At 46.4% G+C, this 6,950-nt stretch overlaps 1 long non-coding RNA gene and 1 pseudogene across 1 annotated transcript; both read left to right on the top strand.

Annotated features, from left to right (window-relative positions):
• The first annotated feature begins 6 nt into the window (after window positions 1-6).
• Window positions 7-2,831, top strand: LOC107183793. The gene is made up of 2 exons (XR_001514596.1): window positions 7-729; window positions 2,345-2,831. It is a non-coding gene; the product is annotated as an uncharacterized LOC107183793 (long non-coding RNA).
• Window positions 2,832-4,458: 1,627 nt separating this feature from the next.
• LOC107183798 overlaps window positions 4,459-6,950 on the top strand; it is a 13,059-nt pseudogene continuing 10,567 nt past the window's right edge.

Below are 6,950 nucleotides of genomic sequence, written 5' to 3' on the forward strand. Positions count from 1 at the left end.
CTCCCACCCCCACCCACCCGCAGACGAGAGGGGACAGTGGCCCCGTGTACGTAAAGTGTTCATTGCACAGATTGCTACCCACCCGGCAGCATGCCTCGTGGCTGTGGGTTAAAATGTGAAGGCCGAGTGACCGGCTTAAGGAAAAACCTACTAATGTACCCCAAAATGCAGACATCCCTTCCAGAGGCACCCGATAGGTGCTTCGGTGCCCAAGACTAGCACCTACTGTGTGCTGGGCGCTGCCGAGGTCAGCAAGGTTCAATACTGAACTCTTAGGCTAAGCTACTCCTGTGGAGACGCGCTGGCTGCAGCTCGGATGCGTGTGTCCGTTACCAAAAAAGGGTGTAAAACATCTCACCAGTAATGTTGATATTTATTGCATGTTGAAGTGGTAGTGCTCTCTGATATACTGCAATGAATATTCGTTTCACTTGTGTCTTTTTAGAATGTGAGTGCCAAAAGAATGGCGATGCTTCGTGTGGCTCGCATTATGTCGCTATGGGACCAGCTGATACAAGCGGGTGATCTTTCCACGGGCACTGCGAGGTCTGTGCAGTCATTGCCCCCCACCCCTGTCTATTAAAAGGAACAGAAAAAACCTCCAGCGACTGAACAGCTAAGACGTGAACAACTGAGATTTGAACCCGGGTGTTCTGGCTGTGAAGCTGGGCTGCTCATCGCGCCTGCGCGCCCATGTTGATCCTATAGTTGCTGTAAACTCACCTACTAGTAAGCGTGGACTGTTCATGGGTAAAATGAGGAGCTAGAATGCTCTTGGCAGACTTCCCTAAAAGTAATGTTTCTTATATGGCAAGCACTGTGGGCCGTAGACCTCCCCAGTAACACATGGAAAGGCTTTGGGGAGATCATCCTTTATGGGAAAGGAAGGCATCCAGGGTGGGGATGGCCACGGCCCCTGGCAGTGGGAATGTGTGGGCAGGTTCACTTCCAGCCCCTCCTGCTGTCCTCTGAGTTGGTCAAAACTAGCTGGACTTCATCAGCTGGTTTGTCTGATTTTCATCAAATTTTTTTTTAAATTAAGTATTTTTTTAAAAATTAAGTATTTATATGGTTCATCCATCAGAAAGCATAAGAAGATATACAGTTTAAAGAATCTCTCCCCCACACCTGTCTCCATACCCAAACACATAACCACTATTTTTTGCTCATTCTTCTAGGTAATCTTTTTATGCCTATAGAAGCCAAGACATCCCCCAATTTACAAAAGTTTACAAAAGTAGTTGCATGCCACACCCAAGTATTACATTTTGCTTTTTATTACTTAATGTATCAAAAATATGTAGACAGCAGTATATACAGTGCTCCTCATTAATTTTTTTCAATGCCCATATCATTTTATTGTAGGAATATGCCATAATTTATTTAACCAATACTCTGTTGATGGCCACTTAGACTTCCAGTCTTTTGTAATTAAACATCAGTCCATTTGGAACTGACTCGGTATATGGGGTGAGGTATGGATCCAAATTAATATTTCTTCCAGACGCTACACAGCGTGCCATTATTGCCCGTGTGCTGAAGTGTTCCCTTCTAGACTCTTTTGTCCCAGTGGTGTGTCTATTCATCTTCCAGTTGCTCGTGCTTTAAATCTGGAGAAGAAATCTTATAAGGGTTAGTGTTTCATACTTGGCTGAGATCACTAAAGAGCTTAGCGCTAATATTCCAGCCCATATTAAACAGTACAGTACCATGTGGGAAGCATTTTCTGTGGCTTAATTTTTATTTCCTCCTTGCCCTGACTATATTTCAGTTTGTTTTGGTTTTTTTATAGAACAAGGCAGGGTATAAATACACCTTTGTTTAAGCCCTAACCGGTGTGGCTCACTGGATAGAGCGTTGGCCTGTGGACCGAAGGGTCCCAAGTTCAATTATGGTCAAGGGCATGTGCCTGTTGCAGGCTCCTCCCCGGCCCAGGCCCTAGTCTGGGCATGTACAGGAGGCAACCAGTCAATGTGTTTCTTTCACATCAATGTTTCTCTCTGTCTTTCCCTCTCTCTTCCACACTCTCTCTCTAAAAGATCAATGGAAAAATATCCTCGGGTGAGAATTAAAAAAAAAAAAAAGATTCTCTGTTTGTAACAGAAACCAACCTGAAGTAGCTTAATGGAAAGGGAAGAATTTATCATTAGGATGTCAGTTTCTCACAAAGCCAGGACCAGGAATACAGCTACATCTTAGCCAAGGACTAGGACCAGGGTTAGGAAGTGCCCAGAAACCCAAAAGATACTCCTTATGTCCTTCTGTGATTTTTCCTCCTGTGTGTCTGCTTCATCTGTCTCTCTCTCTCTACTAATTTGTTCTCTCCGCTTCTCTGTCTACACAGGATAATACAGCCACGCCCATATTCAGCTAGGAAGTCGGGCTAGTATGGGGGTCAGACCCCAAACAAGGAAGCAGGGCGGCCTCCAAAGCCAGGCGGCGGATTGCGTGGAGGGGCCACACAGAGAAAAACCACATCGAGGAAAACGGGAGCCAGGGGTCTCACTGCCGAGAAGGGGCTGCAAGCCCAGTAACGCGAAGAACAAGAAGGCTGTGTGGCTGGACTGGAAGCAGAGGTATTGATGTGAACTCAAGCTTTGCAGTGTATGTAGCTAAAACGATAAATGTAAATGTGTTTGAAGTGCCATAGAGATGAGCCTGGAGCAACTTACTGTGTCAGAAAGTGTGAAATGCACAAGGAATGATGGAGACATCTCAAGAAGACAAAGCAGTCATCTTGAAGGGGCCATGTCTGGGGCAATTTGAGCATCAAAATAAATTATAGAATGAGGAGATGGCCCATGTAATAAAGTGTAACCCACGAGCCCACACGGATATTTTTTTATTGAATAAATAAATGGGGAGAAGAGATAGCTCATACATACAGTAGAATGCAGCCAAGAAATAATGGAATTAAAAATCACTATTTGGCAATCATCAGATAAGAAATATCAATGTATGCTATATCCAGTGGATAAAAGTTGGACAATCAATGAACTATTTACTTAGGTCCAAAGCATCTCCCCATAAAATCCTTCTTTCAAAAATGAGAACTTTATAAAAGAGAATCTATCCGACACCACCTTATTCAAGTATACAAAGCTAACTGTCACCCAAGGGGTCACAGACACACCGCTAAGGACACATGGTGCAGCTATAACCTGGGGTTCAGCGGGGGAAACATATGCAGAGAAGTGGCAGAGTGCACGCTGTCCCCAGCATTCATTATCACTCAGCATAGGCCAAGTGTAGCTATTGTGTGAGCACCATGGCCAGGGGCCAGCAAGACAAGGCCTGCCTCGGCCAGCAGCCGGTGTACCACGGACAGGGACAGAGCAGAGCCCTACAGAAGTGGGCACCACCCCACTGGCGCTGCATGTCTCTATGTTGACCAATGGGGTTAGGGAACTCCTGGTGTCTCTAAATAATGAGAAATAGATCCAGGGCCCCCAGGTACAGTGCTGGGAAGTCGGCGTTCCCAGGGCAGAGGGCAGCTCGGAGGCCTTGGCCCACCAGGATCCTTGACTGGCCAAGGATTTGTCTCTCCACCGACCTGCTCAGTCCTGCTTGGGAGGCTGTGAGCTCTGCTGTGAGGAGCGGGAAGATAACCTTCAGGGCCATCCAGACTTGCCTCTGCTCAGTAAGGTCCCCAGTGACCGAACACATCAGCATCAGGGGCGACAGAACCACTTCTGTAGTATTTCTGCCAAAAATGCGTGTCTGACATATTAGGGGAAATGTCACACGAACCCCCAAAAGAGGGCTGGTCCACAAGATGACGGGCCTGTAATCTTCAAAAACTTGAAGGTGATGAAAGTCAAAGGAAGACTGAAAATACAGCTTTGGGACGAAGGAGGCGAAAGGCATGTGACCAGTAAGTACGTGTGACCCTGGCTTGGAGCTTGTCATCCTAAAGGCTTTATTGGCGTAACTGGTGAAAAGTGAACGGAGGTTGGGAGTTTTTGTGCCTGTATATTAGGCTTCTCCAGAGAAACAATAGCCTATATCTGAATACAAACAAGAGGAGTTGGATGATAGGAATTGACTCAGGGCGGTGTGGAGACCGAAACGCCGCACACTCTGCCGCCTGCACCCTAAAGAGCCAGGAAAGTCGGGGGCAGCATTCAGTCTGCGTCCAAATGCCCGAGAAGCAGGGGAGACGATGGTGCAGCTCTCAGTCTGAGGTCAAGGCCCGAGAATCAGGGGCCCATGTGTGTGGGTCCCGGAGTCTGAAGGCCCACGAACCAGGAGCTCCATCTGCTGTCTGAGCGAAGGAGAAGATGGACAGCCCAGCTCGAAAGAAGAGAGAATTATAAAAAAAAAAAAAGAAGAGAGAATTGCTCTTCCTTTGGCTCTGTTCCATTCACGCCGTTACGGGATTGGACACCTGTCCAGCAGGAGAGAAGGTCACATCATAGGAAGGGGGCTGGATGGCTGCTATGGTGGCAGACCATATGGATGGCTGTCGGGCCGCAGAAGAAGGAGCGCCTGACGGTGCACGGGGTCCAGGAATTTCTTCCTGAGGAAGAACTTAACAAGCTGAGACCTGAAGTAATAGTCGCCAGAGGGAGTGGGGGATGTTCCGGGAGAAGGAACAGCAAGTCCGAGCCCACAGGTAAGGAGGTGTGGCTCATTCACAGAACTGAAAGGAGCCCAGTGTGGACCCAACCACAGAGCAGGAGAGGAAAGACAGGGAAGGGCAGAGAACAGAAAGCACTTGTGTGTCCTGTTCAGGATTTACTCTTTCATCTCAGCAGTGGGGAGGCCATAGGAAGGTTCATGAGCACAAGGTGACGTGGCCAATGTTATGCCCAGATTTCAAGATCCCCAAAAGACCACCAGGGAGCCAGCCGAGTCCGATGCAAAAGCAAAGAGTCTTTATTCGAGCTAGCTCGGCTCCCCGACCACACTCACCGACGCAGCGGCAAGCAGCAGAGAGAAGAGCTAGCCCTGTGCGAAGAGGGGTTTTATAGGGGGGTGGAGTAAGGGGAGGAGAGAGGACTGTGGGCCCTGCCGATTGGCCGGGCACAAGTAGGTGTCTTGTTACACAGGATGTGGTCATATCTATGGCATGCACTTTCCTTGATTGTCATTGGTTAGTTTAAAGACCAGATGCACCTTTTTAAAAGTTAACTCGAGCCTGTGTAGCAAGTGGGGAAGAGTAGCATCAAGTGTCCATTTGCAATCGTGCAATCTGATGAGAATGGCCTGATGGAGAGCGGTGCCCCTGAATTAGAGGTATCCAGGAGATAAAAATGTGACTGTTTCAACTCTCCCCTTTTCTAGCTGTGGCTTCAAGGCCACCAAAACTCTATTTCCAGAAAGTAGCGGGTGCAGTGAGCAGAGCACTGCTGGGTCTGGGAGCTTCCTGAGCTGACCAGGTCCGTGTCCGCTGTGATCCTGTGAGGGCCATACTGCTGTTGTCAGTGTGCTTTGTAGCAAAATAATTAACACAGAGATGCGTGAATCTTCATCTTGTCAAGTAGAATTAGACTAAAACGGGGGAAAATATGCACCAGCCAGGCATACTCAGTGCGTTTTCCACTGTCCTGGATCACATCAGGCCCCTCTTGACTTGAGGAGTGAAATGATCTCAGTGCTTCTTGGCATCTCTTTGGGGGCGACTTGGAATCCCACCGTGTTTGTGGCCAGCACATCAGTACTGAACCCTGAGGCGTGTTTCCCTGAGAGCTAAAGACCCCGCCTGCAGGCTGCGAGGCACTTCCCAGGGAAAGCCACCCGAAACCGCCTTCTGCTCGCCCACGCCCTGAGCAGCTCACCTATAGTTTCAGTGCCTTTTCACTCCCACAGCGAAAAGACAACAACAGAAAGATGGCCATGTGGTAACCAGATCAGCGATACAAGATGTGGCTGATAGTCCCCCTCAATTAGAATAGAAACAATTTTCCCATATCTTAGGATCAGCTTTTTTTTCATTTCATTTTTATTTCAAAGAAATGCTGTCATCTTAATTTACATTGAATTGTTACTCAGTAAACAATAATTGAGCAGCATTCGTACTTCTGCAAGACAAATGCCTACAGAAGCTTGGAATTAAAAATCAGGTTTGCCCATATTTTAAAAAAAAACAAAACAACAAAAAACAGTTTGGAGATCTTAAGCCAGCCAAAGGAATGACATTTCAATTTTTCATTTTTATTTTTTATTATTATTTCATTAGCTCTTTTTTCTTTGTTCTCCTTTTTTGTTTTTTGCTTTATTTTCTACTTCTTTTCACATTATTTTTTCATCATTAAATTTTATTTTATTTTTACTTATTTTCTATTTTTATACCATTTTTTTAAAATCAATTTTTTTGTAAATATATTATTTTGTTCCCTTTCTGTCTCTTCTTATTCATTCATCCCTTTCCTACCTCCGCTATACTAAAGTGAGGTCCTCCCCACATTTATCCAATTCTTAACCTTATTTCCTGTATATCAATCAGCTCAGCCTCTACAGATTCTGCCCCTACCCTCTTTACTGGATGTTTGGTATTTGTATTTGTTTGGTTTATCTATTGGTTCTGTGGTGTTTTCTCCTTTTTCTTTTCTCTCCTATCTTTTTTTCCCTCTTTTCTCCTCTCTCTTTCTCTCTCTATCTTTCTCTCTCTCTCTCTCTCTCAAAATCAATCAATAAAACTGCCTTTATAAGGTGCCAGAGGCCAGAGCACATGACCAGGGTCCCACCCTGATGTGAAATAGGGCCGCAAGGGCGTGACCTGCTCAGTTGCAAATCAAAAGGCTTGAAAAATTAGGTCCAGCCCGGCCGGTGTGGCTCAGGGGCTGAGCGTTGACCTCGGAACCAGGAGGTCACAGTTCAATTCCTGATCAGGGCACAGGCCCGGGCTGCGGGCTCCATCATTGATGCTTCTCCTGCCCTCCCTCCCTCTCTGAGATCAATAAAAGTGTGTGTGTGTATATATATATAATTTAAATAAACCACAAAAG

The sequence above is a fragment of the Myotis davidii genome, unplaced genomic scaffold (genome assembly GCF_000327345.1).
Source record: "Myotis davidii unplaced genomic scaffold, ASM32734v1 scaffold443, whole genome shotgun sequence".
Taxonomy (NCBI): Eukaryota; Metazoa; Chordata; class Mammalia; order Chiroptera; family Vespertilionidae; genus Myotis; species Myotis davidii.